This window comes from Phyllobates terribilis, unplaced genomic scaffold (assembly GCF_046119375.1).
Source record: "Phyllobates terribilis strain yellow unplaced genomic scaffold, ASM4611937v1 Scaffold_2__4_contigs__length_985480577, whole genome shotgun sequence".
Lineage (NCBI taxonomy): Eukaryota > Metazoa > Chordata > Amphibia > Anura > Dendrobatidae > Phyllobates > Phyllobates terribilis.
In genome coordinates, this window is record NW_027362762.1 from 612777263 (window position 1) to 612799476 (window position 22214).

Consider the following 22214-nt stretch of genomic DNA (forward strand, 5'->3'; position numbering starts at 1 on the left):
TAGTGACCCAGTGATCAGCCTCCCCAGGCTGTAGTGACCCAGTGATCAGCCTCCCCAGGCTGCAGTGACCCAGTGAGCAGCCTCCCCAGGCTGTAGTGACCCAGTGATCAGCCTCCCCAGGCTGCAGTGACCCAGTGATCAGCCTCCCCAGGCTGTAGTGACCCAGTGAGCAGCCTCCCCCGGGCTGTAGTGACCCAGTGATCAGCCTCCCCAGGTTGTAGTGACCCAGTGAGCTGCCTCCCCAGGCTGTAGTGACCCAGTGATCAGCCTCCCCAGGCTGTAGTGACCCAGTGAGCAGCCTCCCCAGGCTGTAGTGACCCAGTGAGCAGCCTCCCCAGGCTCTAGTGACCCAGTGATCAGCCTCCCCAGGCTGTAGTGACCCAGTGAGCTGCCTCCCCAGGCTGCAGTGACCCAGTGAGCAGCCTCTCAAGGGCTGTAGTGACCCAGTGAACAGCCTCCCCAGGCTGTAGTGACCCAGTGAGCAGCCTCCCCAGGCTGCAGTGACCCAGTGATCAGCCTCCCCAGGCTGTAGTGACCCAGTGATCAGCCTCCCCAGGCTGCAGTGACCCAGTGAGCAGCCTTCCCAGGCTGTAGTGACCCAGTGAGCAGCCTCCACAGGCTGTAGTGACCCAGTGATCAGCCTCCCCAGGCTGTAGTGACCCAGTGAGCAGCCTCCCACAGGCTGCAGTGAACCAGTGATCAGCCTCCCCAGGCTGTAGTGACCCAGTGAGCAGCCTCCCCAGGCTGTAGTGACCCAGTGATCAGCCTCCCCCAGGCTGTAGTGACCCAGTGATCAGCCTCCCCAGGCTGTAGTGACCCAGTGAGCAGCCTCCCACAGGCTGCAGTGACCCAGTGAGCAGCCTCCCCAGGCTGTAGTGACCCAGTGAGCAGCCTCCCCAGGCTGTATTGACCCAGTGAGCAGCCTCCCACAGGCTGCAGTGACCCAGTGAGCAGTCTCCCCAGGCTGTAGTGACCCAGTGAGCAGCCTCCCACAGGCTGTAGTGACCCAGTGAGCAGCCTCCACAGGCTGTAGTGACCCAGTGATCAGCCTCCCGAGGCTGTAGTGACCCAGTGAGCTGCCTCCCCAGGCTGTAGTGACCCAGTGAGCAGCCTCCCCAGGCTGTAGTGACCCAGTGAGCAGCCTCCCCAGGCTGTAGTGACCCAGTGAGCAGCCTCCCACGGGCTGTAGTGACCCAGTGATCAGCCTCCCCAGGCTGCAGTGACCCAGTGAGCAGCCTCCCCAGGCTGTAGTGACCCAGTGATCAGCCTCCCCAGGCTGCAGTGACCCAGTGAGCAGCCTCCCCAGGCTGTAGTGACCCAGTGAGCAGCCTCCCCAGGCTGCAGTGACCCAGTGATCAGCCTCCTCAGGCTGTAGTGACCCAGTGAGCAGCCTCCCCCGGGCTGTAGTGACCCAGTGATCAGCCTCCCCAGGTTGTAGTGACCCAGTGAGCCGCCTCCCCAGGCTGTAGTGACCCAGTGATCAGCCTCCCCAGGCTGTAGTGACCCAGTGATCAGCCTCCCCAGGCTGCAGTGACCCAGTGAGCAGCCTCCCCAGGCTGTAGTGACCCAGTGAGCAGCCTCCCCAGGCTGCAGTGACCCAGTGATCAGCCTCCCCAGGCTGTAGTGACCCAGTGAGCAGCCTCCCCCGGGCTGTAGTGACCCAGTGATCAGCCTCCCCAGGTTGTAGTGACCCAGTGAGCTGCCTCCCCAGGCTGTAGTGACCCAGTGATCAGCCTCCCCAGGCTGTAGTGACCCAGTGAGCAGCCTCCCCAGGCTGTAGTGACCCAGTGAGCAGCCTCCCCAGGCTCTAGTGACCCAGTGATCAGCCTCCCCAGGCTGTAGTGACCCAGTGAGCTGCCTCCCCAGGCTGCAGTGACCCAGTGATCAGCCTCCCCAGGCTGTAGTGACCCAGTGATCAGCCTCCCCAGGCTGCAGTGACCCAGTGCACGGGGAGCTAGCTCTCCTGTCTCTGCAGAGCTCGCAGCTGCTCCAGTCACCTGCAGCGTGGAGGGAACCCTGCTCTGTGCCGCTTATCACGCGCTACATTTCTCCTCTGGTGACAGACGGATCAGGACCCCTGAGAGACAGGTCACAGCCGGATGTGTGGGAGGTAGAGAGAGACAGGTCTTGCCTGCTAGGTAACTCTCCGAGAACCGGCAGCATCCTAGCAGGATAAGCCAGATCTATAACTGTGGTGAAGGAAAAGAAGCGTCTTCATTACTAGTGTAGTCAGCCACCTAAGACATGATGATGTAGACACTACATGAAGGAAGGCATTGGAATGAGCTTGTCGCAGGCGGAACCACAGGACTGCTTGTCCTTACCTCATCACTGCAGCAGCCATGCTCTTTGCTTGCGGACATTGTTTCCCTGATTTATCCAGCTCATTGTTTAGCTGTAGGACCATTTCTCAGACATGTTCTTATATTTTTATTGCTGGATGGCTCCTATTGTGTTGCAACAGATGGTCGTGAATTTCCCTAATACGGCAATGCAAGGTATGGATAATAATTGTTTTCTAAATAAATGTCTTCATAAAATAATATCAAATGAAGATTTTATTTTTCACTATGTCCCATCTTTGGAATCATACTTTATCCAGCTGCTATTACTACATCTAACAAAAATATCTCTGCAAGCAAGTCATACTATATTTCCTATATGTATACTGTAGATGTATACTGTAGGGCAAAAGTACACAATAATGCATAGTTTAATGCAGAGACTTAAACAGAACCTATCACCAGGTCATAGGTGGCCAGTATTCGCTTATTACTTTTTTGTCATTGCTCCCCTGAGTATTCAGGGTTGTTCTTTTTTTAATCTGCCATATGGTTCCAGAGATGTGGGCCTTTTTATTTAATGCTATTTTTTATGGTCTTTACCTAGAGGATGAGGCTCACAGGATTCTACCGGGACATATTTTAAGATACTTTGCATTCTTACGCTGATAGCAAGGCCTCCTTAGCGGGGGTTACCTAAGGGTAACCAGGGCCCCGGGGAGTTTAGAATGTCTCAGGAATAGATGTATAGAAAAATACATGAAGTGCATGTACACTAATGCCAGAGACCTCACCAACTAGATGGAGGAATTAGATTTAATTTTCTTGGAAGAAAATTATGATATTATGAGGACAGAGGTGTAGTTAGGGGTTCAACTCAGAGGGGTCAAAACACCTGAGTGGGCCCCTAATCGGTAATCCTGATTACAACTACCATGGTGCGCTGTTACTCAAAAAAAACTCTCTACAAAGACAAAGATCTACAGTATATTACCACCATATGGTGACCATATAGTGGTAGATACCAGTCCTGCAGAACATATAGGAGATTACAGTGCAGTTATAGGTGGTGACTAGCGATGAGCGAGCACTAAAATGTTCGGGTGCTCGTTGCTCGGGTCGAGCAAATCGTAATACTAGGGTGCTCGACCTGAGTAACGAGCCAAATGTAAGTCAATGGGAGACTCGAGTATATTTCTGGCAGCCCCTCCCCGGAGGTCTTGAAGGGGCCTATAAATTGGTCAAATCGATGGGAACAGTGCTCAAATGACATGGGAACAGCATGGGGAAGACCCCTGGAAGCATCTTTGACTCTCAGGTCACTGCTGTAAATACTGTTGTCAAAGTATTAAGCCACTTTTACGGACTGATAATAAAACATACAAAAACTAAGCAAAAATGGAATTTCCTGGAAAAAATGGTAAGAAACATTCTTTCCAGGGTACTGACTTATATAAAAGGCTAAATAAATAACCAAAAACAAAAATGCTCCTCCACACCTTGGGCTATGTTCACACGTAGAGTTTGATGCGTTTTTGCACGTTTGCATTTCTTTCAACGGTGAAAAATACATTCACCAGTAGATGTCATTTTAACATTTTACTACTGTTACGCTCACGCCTGGACTGTTTGGCGTAAGCCCCACGGCCACAAACCGAGGAGTGCCTGGAGGGGCGTGACTAGAGGCCTCACCAGATCCGACCCCGGACGCACGGCGGCTTAATCGACTCCGTGAGATGAGTAGGTACGAGGGAGGTGACCCAGGCGCTACTCCAAAGCAGACCTCGGTCACACAGCTGTTGCCTCACACTGGGGTATGCAAGAATGGGCAGGTTTGGCTGGTGTGTAGATAAGCACCAGCAGGTGCGGTAGGTCCAATGGGAATGCAGATAGGCAGGTGAGTTCTGGCAGGCACAGGTGATATACAGGCAGGCGGGCATGGCTGGTATACAGATAGGCAGGCAGGTACTGGTGGGCACAGCTGGTATACAGATAGGTACTGGTGGGCATGGCTGGTATACAGACAGGCAGGTAGGTACTGGCGGGCACGGCTGGTATACAGACAGGCAGGTAGGTACTGGCGAGCATACTGACAGACGGGTAGACAGGCTGGATAGGGACCAGCACAGACTCGGATACAGGAGCAGAGCCGCAGGTGCGGACGGGAAATGGAGCCAAGCAGGGCAGAGTGTCACGCAAAGTGTGGGAAAGACTTAGTGCAACACAAAGGGAAGAGGAAAGGGAGCCCAAACTCTAGGACAAGGGGGAGTGAAGATTTCCTAGGCTGATCTAATATCACCCTGTCTCCACTAACGTCACTATATTGGTTCATCACCAATCGCCGCACGCGAACCTCGCCCTGTCTTTCCCTGGCATTTGGCCCTGGCTAGGGAAGGGAGAGGGATGAGCGCTAGTCGATCCCCACTGACAACTAAAGACAACATGGGGGGACAAACAAGGGAAGATAGCTTAGCTTTTAGTCGATTTCAGAGAGATGAACACCCGTTCTCATAGCTCCAGAGAGGAAGAAGTAATGCACTTGCTGCGAGCCTTCACAAGGGGTAATGTGAGTATCACCGGCACATCCCTCTACTAGACAGCAGGTATTTATACATCCAGGCCGGGGTGTTAATTAGCCATAGGAAGGTAGCCGCTGGGTTCTAGAGAGACAGCCTCTAAGAAGGTGTCTGTAATGCCAAACGTAGAGATCTCCTGCAACCAACTGCAGGGCGACTGTCTGTCACTTCTGACACACCCAAGACACACAGCAGAGCCACAGGTGCAGACGGGAAGTGGAGCAGAGCAGGGCAGAGCAGAGCTGCAGATGCGAATGGGAAGCGGAGCAGGGCAGAGCAGAGCCGCAGGTGCAGACGGAAAGCGGAGCAGGGCAGAGCAGAGCTGCAGGTGCGAACGGGAAGCGGAGCAGAGCTGGACAGAGCAGAGCCGCAGGTGCAGACGGGAAGCAGGGCAGAGGCGCAGAGTGCGGCAGGCGGGAATGCCGCAGAGCGCGGCCAGGCGGGAATGCTGCAGAGCCTGGCAAATCAAGACAGGGCTCTGTTCACAAGGAACAGACAGGTACAGGAAAGCACAGGGGAATAGCAAGTATATAGAGGATAAGTACTGGAACAGGGAAACGGGACAGACAGAGCCAGATTCACACAGGGTACTTACTATGAAGTAGCGAGTGGACACACTCACAAACTGAAGTACAGAGATGACAGGTAGGAGATAGGTTCCGGTATAGACACTGCAGGATATGATAAAGGTACTGGAACAGACACAGGAGGCAAAGGGAAGGATCAGACATAGAGGCAAACAGATAACGGGCTAGGACACAGTTCAGACAGGAACTGACACAGGAACGAGATACAGGTACAAGCCTGGGCATTCAGCCCCAAGGGTGGCGGAAATAGACTAGAAGTCACAGGTACAGATAACAGGTCTAGGTACACAGCCCCCAGGGTGGCGGAACCGGATAGATACAGAACACAGGTATAAGCCTGGGTACTCAGCCCCCAGGGTGGCAGAAACAGGCAAGATACATGATAAGACCTGGCAACTCACAGTTGCACAGAACAGACTGAAAGATAGTGTTGCTCAGGCACCTCCCAGTGGGTGGAGGTGGTTTAAGTATCCAGTGCTTCTCAGCAATAGGCTGGGGAAAGATTAGGAACGCGCGCACTGTTCCTTTAAGACTTAAAAAGTGCTGCTGCCGCCGCCCTAAACAGGCAGCCAGGACACATGCACACAGCAAGGAGAGGAACACAGCGTGCAGCCTGGATTGGTGGGTAAGTCAGCGGTCTTGCATGGTGGGAGATGGGAAGCCATGGCAGCACGCCACCTGGGATGTTAATACTACTTTATCATGTGGTGTGTGAGACATGATCAGACACATCCAGAATTAACACTCATTTACAGCTGATAATATCATCTTGCACCTGTCCCTATTTTAAAAGCAGCTAACAGCATTATCAATAGGAAATATATTTTTTTTCAGCACAAAGTAAAATACAATAATCCCTGACTAGATGCCTGTAAGACGCTATCCCAACTGCTATAGGTCACCCGTACACGAATCTCAGATAAGAGAGGTAATGTAGTACAATAGAAAATAGAATTTAACTGGCTCCGAAGAGGTTTTTTTGGTATGTTGCACCACCAAACTGTGAAGGAGCGCAAGCAACCCTATCTGCTTTCATCAATTTCTAATTACAGATCACCGTTAAAAATTATGAATCGGTCAACGAATGCATGGAAAAAATCTATTAAGTTACGGATTGTTGTAGGGATGTATGCGACCAGAATGAACACTCATTTCCACCTGATAATGCCATCAATCCAGTATTATCAAAAGGGAGTAGATTTTTTTTTTCAGCACAAAGTAAAATACAAGAATCCCTGACTAGATGCCTGTAAGACGCTATCCCTACTACTATAGGCCACCCGTATACAAATCTCAGATAAGAGAGGTAATGTAGTACAATAGAAAATAGATTTTAACCGGCCCCAAAAAGATTTATTTTGAACGTGGCAGCCACAAACTGTGAAGGGATGCAAGCAACCCTCCTTGCTTTCATGAATTTGTGAGTAAAGATCACCGTTAAAAAATATGAATCGGTCAACGAGTGCATGGAAAATATCAAGTAATTCACTGTGGAAGAGATGTATTCGACGACAATGAACAACACTCATCTCCAGCTGATGATACCTTGCACCTGCCCCTATTGTAAATGCAGTTAACAGCGGTATCAATAGGGAATAGAATAGATTTTTAATTTGTGTTTTTTTGCAGCAGGAGCAATACGCATTATAAGGCAATAATACCTGGCTGAATTGGTGTAATACGCTATCCATACTGCGATAGTTCACCCGTAAACGATAAGATAAGAGATAAGAGAGAGAGGTAATATTGTAGAATATTGAATCGATTTTAATTGGCCTTCCCATTATTAAGGAGCGGGTCTCCTATACTGTTATTGCATATGCAGCAAGTTCAAGGGCTGCCAAAAGTTAGGACGCGCTCCAGTACCCCTTTGAAGACACATAGTGGAAGGCCTCATTAAAAAAATGTTCCCATTATATAAAGGAGTGGGTCTCCTATACTGTTATTGCGTATGCAGTGACTGCAAGGGCTGCCAAAAATTAGGACGCACTCCAATACACCTTTGAAGAGACGTAGAGGAGGGCCTCATCAAAAAAAATTTCCCCATTATTAGGGAGTGGGTCTCCTATACTGGTAATGCCCATGCACTAAGTGCATGGTTTGGAAAACATTGACCCCTGGGGGTACACATGAGCATACAGAATGTTAGAGGTAGGCCTCTAAAAATGTTTCCTACGGGCATCATAAACACCCTTAAAAAACATTGTGTTTCTACGGATGCTGAAAAGGCATTCGATCGCATCAGTTGGCGTTTTATGCCGTGTGTTCTGCGGAAGTTTGCCTTTCCCCCTCCTTTCATAGACGCAATCATGTCACTGTATATGTTCCCTACGGCTAGGATCAGGGTGAACGGGATTTTATCTGCGCCTCTTAATATCACTAATGGCACTAGACAGGACTGCCCTCTCTCCTTCTTTATTTGTATTAGTGATGGAATCCTTTATCTAAGCAATCAGACAACAGCCTGGGATTGAGGGTTTGAAGATTAACCATTTAGAGTTGAAGGCTGCTGCCTTCGCGGATGACCTCTTGCTCCTCTTATCCAACCCAAAAATGGCACTCCCAAAGATTTTGGAGCTTTTCTCCTTATTTTGAGAACTTTCCAACTTTAAGATTAACCTAGATAAATCGGAAGCACTAAATATATCGGCTACCGAAAAACATGTACAAATCTTGAAGAGCCTTGCCCCTTTTAAATGGCAACAACACAAACTTAAATATCTTGGGATATATATAACGGATTATCCCAGTACGCTTTTCAAACATAATTTCTCCCCTCTGATAGGACAAACTGAAAGTCTCCTACGCTCCTATAATATTCCTCTTCTGTCCTGGCTCGGTAGAGTTAACGTGTTTAAGTCCTATGTTTTCCCCAAGATTTTCTATGTGATGAATATGATCCCAATTCAACTCCCCGTTTCTTTCATACGCTCTTTCAATCAATTAATAGCCAAATTTGTTTGGAAATACAAAAAAGCCAGATTACCTTTGAAACTCTTGATGCGCTCAAAATGCGGGGGGAGGCGTGGGTTTACCTAACCTAGCTTTTTATCATCAAGCCATTCTTCTGGCAAATTGGCTAAAATTAATAAGATGGGCGGAAAAGGGTCATGACTCGCACATTGAAATGCAACTTCTGGGAAAACATGCATTGAAATACTTATGGACAGACTGCCCCCTTCCTAAAGAGGGACTGGGAGATATTCTCCTAGCTACTCTACAAACCAGACGTGCACTGATTCCAATCCAAGCCCCAATTTGTAATTTTCTAGATAAAATACCAATAGGACTTCTCCCCTATCTCTTCTCTCCGGATTTTACAGACCCTTACGATTTATGGTCCTCCTTACCACTTAAACCCATTTCACATTTACTTCAGGGGAAAATTCCGTGTGTTAATGGTTGGCCACTGGCGGCGGGGAAACGCCCTCTCAATTTTTTACAACACCTACATGTTGCCCATTATATGAACTTGATCACAGAATTACCTCAACCCCACACCAAATGGCTTTGGCTTGAGATTCTAACAAAAGTTAATCATCTTGTTCCGAAAATTGTTTCTAAACTTTACTCTAATCTTGCGAACATGGTAGACTATTCCCCGCCGTTATTTTTACACTCTTGGGAATCTGATCTGAATATCCACCTCTCCCCAAAAGATAAACAAATGATATGCCTCAATTCACATGGTTTTCACGATGTGTGGTGTCACAGGAAATGGCTTACAATTTGCTCTCGCGATGGTACTACACACCAGATAAACTTTATCATTTGGGGCTAACTAGCTCTCCTCAATGCTGGAGGTGTGAGGGGTTGCGAGGTACTTTGTCTCATGTCTTCTGGTACTGCCCGGTCCTTCGACAGTTTTGGTCTGAGGTTATGGGGGTTATGCGTTCTCTCAAACTAATTGTTTCAGATTTGACGGCAGTAGAGGCGCTTTTGTCCCTTTCCACAAACAACTTCCACCCTAAAAAGCATGAGTTGGCCCCACTGATGTTAGGGGCTGCGAAACAACTGATAGCCTTTAAGTGGAAGCAGCGAACCCCACCAACTTTGGATGAATGGAAATGTAAAATGAGAGACCTTTTCAGGCTGGAGGAACTGACGAGTTGGGACTCCCTGACACATGAGAAGTTTAGGAAGATCTGGGCCCCGTGGATACAATATACGGGGGTCATCGCATCTTAGTCCCTGAGTGTCTGGGGGCGCCACAGTGGTCAGCTGAGTATCAAATCACAGTTAAGTGTAGTGTACGACAATGTTAACCCTTCACATATATTGTCAAATTTCGCAAGGAGACTTGAGGGTATGCTGCCCTGTGGGCACTGGTTTGATAAGGGATGGATATTGCAAATTTCTCTAATGTATACTTAGCATCGGTATATCTCAAGAATTGCTTAAATTCTAGGGATGAACTAATGCTTTATTGATACTCTCCTGTAATTGGGAATGTTTTGTTTTTAATTGTTTTGAACTTTTTATCATTTCTCTGCTTGTTAAGAGAAAATTGTTAAATCTACTGTATTAAGACTGTGTAACGCAGTGATTTTGTCTTCTTTACTAACGGAACCGATATGTGTCTCTGTGTTGCATAGTATTCCTTCTTTATTGCAGAATTAAAGATAAAGAATTGAAAAAAAAACATTATGTGTGTGTTGCATGATGGTCACTCTGGTGATATGGTGGTGTAGGATGAGGAGAAGGAGAAGGGTGACATAAAATAGACAAAATCATAAAGCATATACCCATGTCTGGTTGTGAAGAGGTGTATGTGAATAGGGCACCCAAAAAAAACCACTGTATTTGACTTTATGTTCCGCTGCTATCAGAGGAATCATGGAAAACATTGGTACGTTCAGCAAGATACTCCTTCAGCATCTTCCAAATTTTTCCCTTCTTGTCAGAGGACCACGCACCTCAGGGCCTGGGCGCTGGGAGGGTGTGAGAAAACTGTCCCAGATCTTTGACAGTGTTCCCTTGACTCTGCTGCATTGTATTTGTGTCTCTCTCGCCTGTACTCCTTGGTTGTCCAACAAACTGTGACCTCTGCGGCCAGCGTTTTCAGATGGGAATTTTTTGAATAATTCTTAAACAAGGGCCTTCTGGTACTGCAAAATTTCATTAGACCGCTCCGCCACAGGAGTGAGAGATAGAAAGTTCTCCTTGTAGCTTGGGTCTAGAAGTGTGACCAACCAGTAATTAGTGTTGGTCAAAATTGTGTGCAAAACAAGGGTCACAGGAAAGGCAGCAGAACATAAAGTCAGCCATCTGTGCCAGACTGCCAACAGCCAAAACTCCCCTGTCATTACCAAGAGGACGAATGTCCATGCTCTCCTCCTCCTCATCCTCCATCTGGTCCTCCTGCTCGTTCTCCCTCTCCTCAGGTCATCCACGCTAAACAGACGGTATGAATGTTGTGTGGGTAGTACCGTCTGTAGCGCAAGAAAGCAGCTCCTGTTCCTCCTCCTCTTACTCCTCCTCCTCATTATCACCCAATCCGCATTGAGATGAGATGAGGCTCGGCTGTGTGGCAGCACCCTGTATAGTTCTTTGCTCCATCTCATCGTGCTCCGCCAGCAATGCCTCCTCTTTAATTGTGAGCAGCGAAAGTTTCAGTAGACAGAAAAGTGGGAAGGTGACGCTAAGTATGGTGTCATCGCCACTCACCTTTGTGGAGTCCTCAAAGTTTTGGAGGACGGCACAGATGTCAGACATCCATGCCCACTCATCAGCTCTTATGTGCGGAGACTGACCTGAATACCAACAGGCGTGTTGAAGCTGGTACTCAACAACTGCCCTCTGCTACTCACAAATCCTTCCCAATATATGCAACATTGAGTTCCAATGGATGATGACATAGCACACCAGTCGGTGAGCTGGAAGCTGAAAATGCTGCTGAAGCACAGCGCGGGTGGCGGAAGCTGTAGCTGACTTTGTGAAATGGGCACACACATGGCATACTTTCACAAGCAGCCCAGGCAGATCTGGGTAGGTTTTGAGAAACTGCTGAACCACAAAGTTGAGCACATGGGCCAGGCATGGTACGGGTGCGAGGTTGCCAAGCCTCAGAGCCGCCACCAGGTTCCGGCCATTGTCACACACGATCATGCCTGGCTGTAGGTTCAGCGGTGACAGCCACAGATCTGTCTGCTCTGTTACAGCTTTCAAGAACTCTGTAACGGTGTGCGGTTTGTCACTTAAGCATATTAACTTCAGCACAGCCTGTTGCCACTTGGCCGAGGCAGTGCTGCAGTGCTTCCAGCTTCCGACTGATGTGGTCATTTCGAAGATGGAGGCTGAAGAGGAGGAGGACGAGGTGCAGAAGCTGTAGAATGTGGGGGCAACCCTGATTGACCCAGGGCCCGCAATCCTCTGCGTCAGGAGAACGTGTTCTGTCCCAGGGTCGAACTGGGTCCCGACTTCCACAATATTAACCCAGTGTTCCATCAGTGAAATGTACCATCCCTGGCCACAAGCACTTGTCCATGTGTCCGTGGTTAGGTAGACGTTCCCAGTAACTGCATTGGTGAGGGCACGGCTAATGTTCTGGGACACGTGGTTGTGTAAGGCCGGGACGCCACACCGGGAGAAATAGTGGCGGCTGGGGACCAAGTACCAAAGGATTCCGCCACCAAGAGGTTGCGGAAAGCTTCCGTCTCCACAAGCCTAAAAGGCAACATTTCCAGTGCAAGCAGTTGAGAAATGTGGCAGTTTAGTATTGTGGTCTGTGGGTGGGTGGCTGCATATTTGCGCTTGCATTCAAAGGACTGGTGTAGCAACAACTGAATGCTGTGCTGGGACAAGGACGTGGACATGATTGCTGATGGTGGTGGTTGCAAGTGTGTAACGACAGATGCCAAGAGTGTGCAAAGCAGTCATCAAAGCAAAAGGTGGCTACTTTGAAGAACCTAGAATATAAGACATATTTTCAGTTGTTTCATACTTTTTTGTTAAGTATATAATACCACATGTAAAACTATTGTTTGGACATACGGCAGGGCTGGGAAGGGACGGAGCACCATTTGACTTTTTAAATGGAAAATTTGCAGGAACAATTAGACATCATGTTGCATTTGGAGTGCCTCTGATGTGCCTAAACAGTGGAAATCCCCCACAAGTGACATCATTTTGGAAACCAAGTCCCTCAGGGAACTTATCTAGATGTGTGGTAAGCACCTTGAACCCCCTTGTCCAGCCAGGTACAACTAGGCAGCTGGGGGCTGGAATCTGCAGCGCAGGGAGGCCCAAGCTTTCTGGGCCCCCCCCCCCCCCCGCTGCAAATTGCAGTCCGCAGCCACCCCGGAAAATGGCGCGTTCATAGAAGCGCCATCTTCTGGCGCTGTACCCAACTCATCCAGGGCCCTGGTGCGGTGGCTCACTGGGTAATAAAGGGGTTAGGGCCAGCTTGGTATTATCAGCTGGCCCTAAGCCCGAAATTCATAGGGTCACGCCAATATTAGACATGACCGCCATGAATTTCTAGTAAAGTATTTAAAAAAACACAACACCCAGAAAAAAGTCCTTTAATTGAAATAAACACACAATTCTATTGTTCTAAATTAAACCATACTTACCATCACGCCCATTCCAGCTGAAGCCAACGATCTCCTGCAATAAAAGAAAAATAATAAACCAACATCATCCTTACCTTTCCATGGTTCCCACGACAGCTTCAGCTCTGCTACATCGAGATGACAGGCTGGACCGCAGCAGAACGCTGCCATCCAGCCTGTCATCCCGCTGACACTGAGAAGCGCAGGCTTGCTTGCGCTCCTCAGTGTCTCGCTGTGACGGCATCCAGATGAGCCGAGGTCATGTCCAATGAACTCAGCTCACCTCATGCACGTCACTGACAGCGTGGGAAAATTCTCCTGCACTCAGCGCTTCAGCGTGAGAATTCTCCCACGCAGTCAGTGACGTACATGAGGTGAGCTGAGTTCATTGGACATGAACTCACCTCATGCACGTCACTGACAGCGTGGAAAAATTCTCACGCTGAAGCGCTGAGTGCAGGAGAATTTTCCCACGCTGTCAGTGACGTGCATGAGGTGAGCCGAGTTCATTGGACATGACCTCGGCTCATCTGGATGCCGTCACAGCCTGACACTGAGGAGTGCAAGCATGACTGAGCGTCTCAGTGTCTGTGGGATGACAGGCTGGATGGGAGCGTTCTGCAGCGATCCAGCCTGTCATGTGAATGCAGCAGCGCTGGAGCCGTCCTGGGAACCATCGAAAGGTAAGGATGATGTTGCTTTATTATTTTTCTTTTATTGCAGGAGATCGTTGGCTTCAGCTGGAATGGGCGTGATGGTAAGTATGGTTTAATTTAGAACAATAAAGAATTGTGTGTTTATTTCAATTAAAGGATTTTATTCTGGGTGATTGTGTTTTTTTGTAACTTTGACTATGGGGTTAGTAATGGGGGTGTCTTATAGACGCCTCTCCATTACTAACCTGGGCTTGATGTCAGCTGGCATTATAAGCTGACATCAACCCCAGCCCTATTACCCCACTGCCACCGCTACAAGGCAGTGGGAAGAGCGAGGCTAAGTGCCAGAATTGGCACATCCTATGGATGCACCATTTCTTGGGCGGCTGACGGCTGGTGTTTCTAGCCTGGGAGAGGGCCAATATTCATGGCACCCTTCCTGAGCTATTAATATCAGCCCCCAGCTGTCTGCCTAGCCTTTGCTAGCTATTAAAATAGGGGGGACCCCACGTCATTTTTTTGGGGGGGTCCCCCATTTTAATAGCTAGTAAATGCTAGGTATTCAGCTGGGGGCTGATATTAGTAGCCTGGGAAGCTCCATGGGTATTACCCCCTTCCCAGGCTTCAAACATCTGCCCCAGCCGTCTGCTTAACCTCCGCTAGAGACTAAAATTATGGGGAACCCCACGCCAATTTTTTTTTTAATAAATCCTTTATTTTAACACTAAATGACAAGTACAGTAACCAACACTGTCACTGTACTTATTATATATGTGACTGACATGTTTCTATCTATCTAATCTATGTGTGATGCTCTATCTTTCTGTTCTAAATTGTCGGGTACAGATGCTGAATTGCCGGCCGGCTTTTTTAAAGAGACGGTGCATGAAAACACTATTATTTTTTTAAATAAATCCTTTACACTAAATGACAAGTACAGTAAGCAACATTGTCACTGTACTTATTATATATGTGACTGACATGTTTCTATCTATCTAATCTATGTGTGAAGCTCTATTCTTTCTGTTCTAAATTGTCGGGTACCGCTGCTGAATTGCCGGCCGGCTTTTTTAAAGAGACGGTGCATGAAAACACTAATATTTTTTTAATAAATCCTTTACACTAAATGACAAGTACAGTAATCAATACTGTCACTGTACTTCATATATATGTGACTGACATGTTTCTATCTATCTAATCTATGTGTGATGCTCTATTCCTTCTTGTCTAAATTGTTGGGTACCGGTGTATGCCGCTGCTGAATTTGCCGGCCGGCTTTTTTAAGGAGAGTGTCTTCTGAGCAGTTTGTCAGCTTTTGGACACCTTTGAAGGTGTTTTCTATGTGTTTCTATGTGTTTTTGTTTGCCTGCCATTGGTTTTAACGGTGTTCGACGGTGTGCTAAGGTGTTCGACGAACAGTTCGACGAACAGTTCCTCGAACATCCCGGTGTTCGACGAACCGAACCGAACCCGAACACTACGGGGGTGGCTCAACACTATGCCAGATAGAAGGCTACAGTGAACGAGAGAAAAAAAAACAATATAGTAATGCTCTATATAGATGCATTCTTAGTGAGACAGGGGAACCATTATTTCCTACCTTAGTGCTGTGTCAAATGGAATATACGGCCAGACCAACCGTCGGGTGTACCGTGCTCGCCGTTTACCGCAGTTAAATACACTGTAGCGATGAGGAGAGGAAGCGTGACTTCCGGTTTCCGGTGCGTGAAACGCAAGATGGCGCACGCGCGGTAGCGTTTACTCATAAAGGTATAGGTAGCATAGACGAGCGCTAGCAGAGGTGCCCCCTGGTGGTATCATCTTGTATGACAGGAGGAAAATCTCAATTCTACAACAGAGGGAAAGGCAAAACACCTTGAGACATATTAAGAGATAAGTAACAAGAGCTGTATAATATAAATGGCAAGCACAACATATTGCTGTTGAGGTCAAAACACGTCACGACCCTTGAGGTATTGCATCGTATTCCCTATTAAGACCCATAGGTTCGAGTGTCTGTAAAGAGTGAATCCAATATGCTTCCCTTTGGCATAGTCTCAAAATCCTATTACCTCCTCTCCTTCCTGGTGGTACATGTTCTAAGACCTGGAAACGTAACTGCGAAATGTTATGTCCCATAGTTATGAAGTAATGAGGGATAGGAAGAGCAACCTAATTGTAGATTTATGCTTGGATATGCGGTCTCGGATATGTTGGGTCGTCTCCCCAACATATCCGAGACCGCAGGGGCATTTAATCAAATAAATCACAAACGATGAGTCACACGTAAAGTACCCTTGCACAGGAAATAATCTACCAGTACGTGGATGAGAAAAGTGCGTACCTTTAATTATGTGTGAACATTGAAGACAATGTAGACAAGGAAAATTCCCTTTACGTGTGGTAGTTAAATACGTCTGTTTAGGTGAAGTAGAGAGAGAACCTATATCCGCCCTAACCAAGGTATCCCTAAGATTCTGAGCTCTTTTATGGCATATTAATGATGGTAACTTGAACTCTGGTATTGAAGGATAAGCCTGTTTGAGCAAGGGCCAGTGCTTATGTATGATATTACATATCAAAGTCTGGTATGGGTGATACGTATTAATGAAAGGAATACGAGCTGATTTGGGGTGTTGGATAGTCTCAGTGGCCAAAACTGGCTTGCTCAATGAATGTGGATAACCTCGCTCCACAAAACGTTGAGCCATTTCTTGATGGCGAATGTCCCTGGTATCTTGATTGGAGACAATCCTAGCCACCCGCATTTGTTGTGATTTAGATAAGGATAGTTTAACGTGTTTCGGATGTGCACTGGAGTAATGGAGGAGACTATTTTTATCAGTTGGTTTTCTATAGAGATCAGTGGAGACATTGCCTGTGTTGTCCAGCCTAATAATAGTGTAGAGAAAATTGATCTCACTTTCACTAGTGTGTAATGTGAAAGTGAGACTGCTAGTCATCTCATTCAGCTCCGAAAAAAAGGCGTGCATGGATGCTATATCCCCGTGCCATATTAGAAAGATGTCGTCTATATACCGTTTTCATGTCACAACATGTGTTTGAAAAGCATGATGTAAGTAGACAAATATTTCTTCAAAGTAGGACATGAATATATTTGCATAGGGAGGTGCGACGTTTGAGCCCATTGCGGTCCCTTTAGATTGAAAGTAAAACTGGTCACCAAATAGAAAGAAATTTTGTTCCAGAATGATTTTTAGGGCTTCTAGGCAGAATGTGGACTGATTAGAATCGAACAGGCCACACCTATCCAGAAACCAAGAGACTGCCTGGAGTCCCTGGTTGTGGTCAATGCTTGTATAAAGACTATTAACGTCCAATGTGACAAGCATACATTGGTTGGACGGAATAGTCACCTGTTGAATCTGCCGCAGAAAATCATTTGTATCTTTAATATAAGACGTAATTGACGGTATCAGGGAACTCAGAATTCTTTCCAGCGTTACCGTTAATGGTGATAAGATAGATTCTGTCGATGCCACAATGGGACGTCCTGGTGGCTCCCACAAATTTTTGTGTACTTTGGGCAGTGTATAGAACACCGGGGTATTAGGATATCTTTTAACCAAAAACAGGGCAAGTTTGGTGTCAATAGTACCCAATGTTAGGTGTTTATCTACGAATGCCTTGATCAGGGTCTGGATGGAGGCCGTGGGATTGCTAGAGACGGCAGAATAAGTACTGGCATCAGACAATTGAGACAAAATTTCATTCACATAATATGTCCTATCGAGTACCACCAATGCACCATCTTTATCAGCAGGTTTTATAATTATGTCCCTATTGGACTGAAGAGACTTGAGTGCCTGCGACTCCACTTGGCTCAAATTATGTTTAAGGGGAAAAACACCCTGTGAAATAGAGGATAAGACCTTGTCGGTTTCTGTTGATACTAGGCTAATATATATCTCTATTGAGTGATAACAACGTGCTTTTCACACTTCCTTTTACACTTCCTCTCCTCATCGCTGCGGTGTATTTAACCGCGGTAAGTGGCGATCACGGTACACCCGACGGCTGGTCTGGCCGTATATTCCATTTGACACAGCACTAAGGTAGGAAATAATGGTTCCCCTGTCTCACTAAGAATGTATCTATATAGAGCATTACTACATTGTTTTTTTTTCTCTCGTTCACTGTAGCCTTCTATCTGGCATTTACCTTTTCCCTGGGAACAACTGCATATTCCTTTTGCAATGTGTGAGTGACCTACCTGTTTCACACAATGAGACTTCTTTTCGGCCCCTAATGGACATACAGTTATGTGAGAACATTCAGATATACTATACGGGAACTCCAGTTCATTTATCCTTTTGGATTTTTGGGTAACTGCTTAATATTCCTTGTATTGACTCTTGGATTTTGCTTTAATGTGCTTGATACATATTTCTGAAATTTTTCTTTGATTACAGGACCCAAGTCACGGGTTCTTTTATTGGGCTACATTAATGGCCTTGTTCAAATACTATTTTATTTGAGGTACATATAAGAAGTGTTCTCTTTTTTTCATATGTACACATATAAATTTTGTTGTTTACCGTTTATCATGTTATCCAATGTATCGATTGCACAATGTCTCCTCGTCAATCTTCTATTGATGTTATAATACAATCACATATGCCTATGTCATGTAGTATGTTATTGTCTTCTACAATAGATCCTTGTCCCTAATGAAAATCACTCTGTGATTGAAACGATCGTCGGATTTTTTTGAGGATCTGTCTGAATAAAAAGATTTTTTATTTGCATATTACCCTTTGGTCTTCTCTTTGTGTGCCGGGATTACATTACTATATATTTGGACTCTTTTTCCCTGAGCACCAATCTAAAAATCTGTTGAGCACAGCTTCATTCTTGCACATTCACATGACAGGCTGGATCGCAGCCAAAAGCTGCCATCCAGCTTGCCATGCCGCAGACACTGAGAAGCGCAGGCATGCTTGCGTTCCTCAGTGTCTGGCTGTGACGGCATCCAGATGAGCCGAGTTCTTGTCCAATGAACTCAGCTTACCTCATGCACGTCACTGACAGCGTGGGAGAATTCTCCTGCGCATGCGGTGAGCGTGAGAGAATTCTCATGCACTCACGGCAAGCGTAGGAGAATTTTCCCACGCTGTCAGTGACGTGCATGAGGTGAGCTGAGTTCAATGAACGGGGGTGGCTCAACACTAGTGTGTAATCTTTCTGAAGTTGTCTCAAGCTAAGTTACTTCCTCCATGTCTATCTCCCCTTTCTGTCTTTAGTTGTTAGTGGGGACTGACTAGCGCTCATCCCACCTTCCATAGCCAGGGCCTAGCTATAGGGAGATACAGGGTTTTAGGTTCATGATGGGCAATTAGTGAGAAACCAATATAGGGATGGTAGGTAAGACAGGGTGATATCAGATCAGCCTAGGAAGTCTCCATCCCCTCTTTCCTTAGTGTCTGGGCTCCCTTCCCCTCATCCCTTTGTGTTGCACTTTGTCTTTCCTACACTGTGCGTGACAGGAAGGAGTGCCATTTGACTTTTTGAATGTACAATTTACTGGTATCATTAGTGGACAGCATGTCCCATTTGGAGAGCCCCTGATGTGCCTAAAAAGTGGAAACTCACCACAAGTGACCTCATTTTGGAAACTAGACCCCTCAGGCAATGTATCTAGATGTGTGGGGAGCACCTTGAATTCCCAGATGCTTCACAGAAGTTTATAACGTTGAGCTGTGAAAATAAAAATTCACGTTTTTCCCACAAAAATTCTATTTTACCCCCAATATTTTTGATTTTCACAAGGGTAACAAGAGAAATTGCACCATACAATTTGTTGTGAAAATTCTCCTGAGTACATCGATACACCATATGTGGTCGGAAACTACTTTTGAGGCACAGTGCAAAGCTCAGAAGTGAAGAAGCGCCATATTGGAGTTCAGATTTTGCTGGAATGGTTTGAGGGTGCCATGTCACATTGGCAGAGCCCCTTAGGTGCCAGAACAACAGAAACCCCCATATGTGACCTCATTTTACAAACTACACCCCCCAATGAATTCATCTAGGGGTACAGTGATCATATTGACACCACTTGTGCCTCATAGAATTTTGATAGAATTAGGAGGTGAAGAAAGAATAAATTATATTTTTACAGCTAAAATGTTGTTTTAGCCCCAAGTTTTTAATTTCTCTGCGGGCTAATAAGAGAAATTTTTACAACAAACTGAGGTCCATTTTTTCTTGAGTACGCCAATACCTTACATGAAATCGGGAAATACTTTTCAGGCACAGTGCAAAGCTTATAAGGGAAGGAGCGCCATATTATAGTGCATATTTTACTGTTATGGTTTGCAGATGCCATGACCCACTGGGAGAGCCCCTGCGGTGCCAGAATAGCAGAACCCCCAATAAGGGACAGCATTTTAAAAACTACACCTCTCAATGAATTCATCTAGGGGTGCAGAGATCATATTGACATCACAGGTGGATCACAAAATTTTATACCATTGGGCAGTGAAGAAAAAATAATTACATTTTTACCACCAAAATTTTGTTTTAGACCCAAATTTTACATTTTCACATGGGGAAGTGGGTAAAATGGCACCAAAATTTGTCCCACAATTTCTGCTGAGCGTGGCAATACCCCAATATAAGGCTGTACTGTACTGCTTAACCACACAGCGAGACTCAGGAGGGACAGAGAGCTATTTGCCTCCTTTAGCGCATATCTTCCTAGAATAGTTTGTGGACTCCATATACAGAGCACCTAAGTGCTAGAAGAGAAAAATTCCCCCTCAAGTGACCCCATTTTGGAAATTATACCCCTTTGGGAATTTATCTACAGAGGTAGTGATGATTTTGACTCCATGGGTGTTTTCCAGAAACAAGCAGCAATGGATGCTGCTGAGTGAAAATTACAAACTGCCGTTGTAGTGACCAGTACATTATGCCCATCTCGTGCTTCTGGAGACACGCACCTGTAAATTAGGTGGCTCTCATCGCTACAGAAATGCCAAACATGTGGACGCTAAATGTGGTTTAGGCACACTGGGGCAACAAAGTTTTGTAATACCGCCAGCTCCTCCCGCACCGTATTTATCAGTCTAGTAAAATTTACTTCCACCAATTGTTTTGAAAGGGTTAAAGTGATACCCAAATATGTCATTCCTTCCGGCGCCCACTGAAAAGGGTATGCCCCTTCCAGTCTTTGCCTAAGTGACAACGGAACAAGAATCGGCAGGACAAACGTCTTAGCTGCATTCAGTTTATAATACGAGATGTTTGTAAACGTTTTGAGATCAGACATAATGGCAGAAAAGGACCTGTCCAGATCAGTGCACAGGATAACCACATCGTCTGCATATAGACCGATTTTGTCGGAGGACCCCCCCCCCACCGAGATGCCCGAAATCTCTGAGTTATTTCTAATCTTTTCAGCCAAGGGCTCCATACATAAAGAAAACATGACTGGAGATAAGGGGCTGCCCTGCCGTGTCTCGTTTGTTATGGGGAAGGATTCAGAGAGGAAACCAGACGTCAAAACCTTAGCGGAAGGAGTGGAGTACAATGCGTTAATCGCAGACAGAATAGGTCCTTTTAGTCCAAATTTAAGCAAAACACTTTTAATGTATCCCCAGTGCACCCTATCAAACGCTTTCTCAGCATCTAGCGACAGGAGTGCACTGGGGAGGCCACTCAACTCTGCCACTTTAATCAGATCTAACATCCTCCCCGTACCATCTTTAGCTTCCCTACCAGCTACAAAACCAACTTGATCCGAGGATATCAGGGAAGGAACGACACGATTTAGTCTAACAGCCAAGAGCTTGGTAAAGATCTTTACATCACTATTCAAAAGTGCTATTGGTCTAAAATTACCTGGAGAATCAGGGGTCTTTCCAAGCTTAGGCAATGTGACGATCGTAGACTCCAAATACCTTTCCCGAGTCTCTCCAGGAATTGTATAATCTGAGCTGATATATGGCCTCAGTGGTAGCCGGGGAAGGGGAGGTTTTATTTAATATTTCTAGCTTTTTCAACTCAGTCAGGAAGTCAGTCCTGTGTTGCTCCCTCTTTCTTTTCAATTGTGACGCTTGTTGTAAGAAGACTCTCCGTATCACCGCTTTGTGCGCTGTCCATAAAGTCTCGTCGGAAACTGTGCCATTGTCGTTTAATTCAAAATAAGATGTCAATTCTACTGTTGCTTTTGTCATTATAGAGTCATTCAATAATAGAGAGGTGTTTAGTCGCCAGTGTGGTGTTGGGTTGAATTGGTGCGCAAGATGTACACGTAGGTAGATCGGTGCGTGGTCAGACCACTTAATCGTTCCAACCTCCGCAGATATACATCTATTTAGAGCTCTATTGTCTACTAGGAATAAGTCAATCCTACTGTTGGACCCGTGTCAGAGAGAATGAAAGGTATAGTCCCTTTCACTGGCGTGAGAGTATCTCCAAAAGTCGTGCAGACCAAATTCATGGATCAACTTGCCCAAGTCTCTCCGAGGGCGACCCAATCTAGATGAGCAGTCTAAGGTACCATCCATTGGCATGTTGAAATCCCCACATACAATAA

The 22214-nt window shown here is 46.4% G+C and overlaps 1 long non-coding RNA gene across 1 annotated transcript in view; it reads left to right on the forward strand.

Moving 5' to 3' along the window:
* Positions 1-2047: 2047 nt before the first annotated feature.
* The window catches only part of LOC141252885 (uncharacterized), a 91110-nt gene continuing 70943 nt past the window's right edge, over positions 2048-22214 (forward strand). The window contains exon 1 of the long non-coding RNA XR_012314146.1: positions 2048-2498. This is a non-coding gene — a long non-coding RNA (uncharacterized lncRNA). The remainder of the gene's footprint in view (positions 2499-22214) is intronic.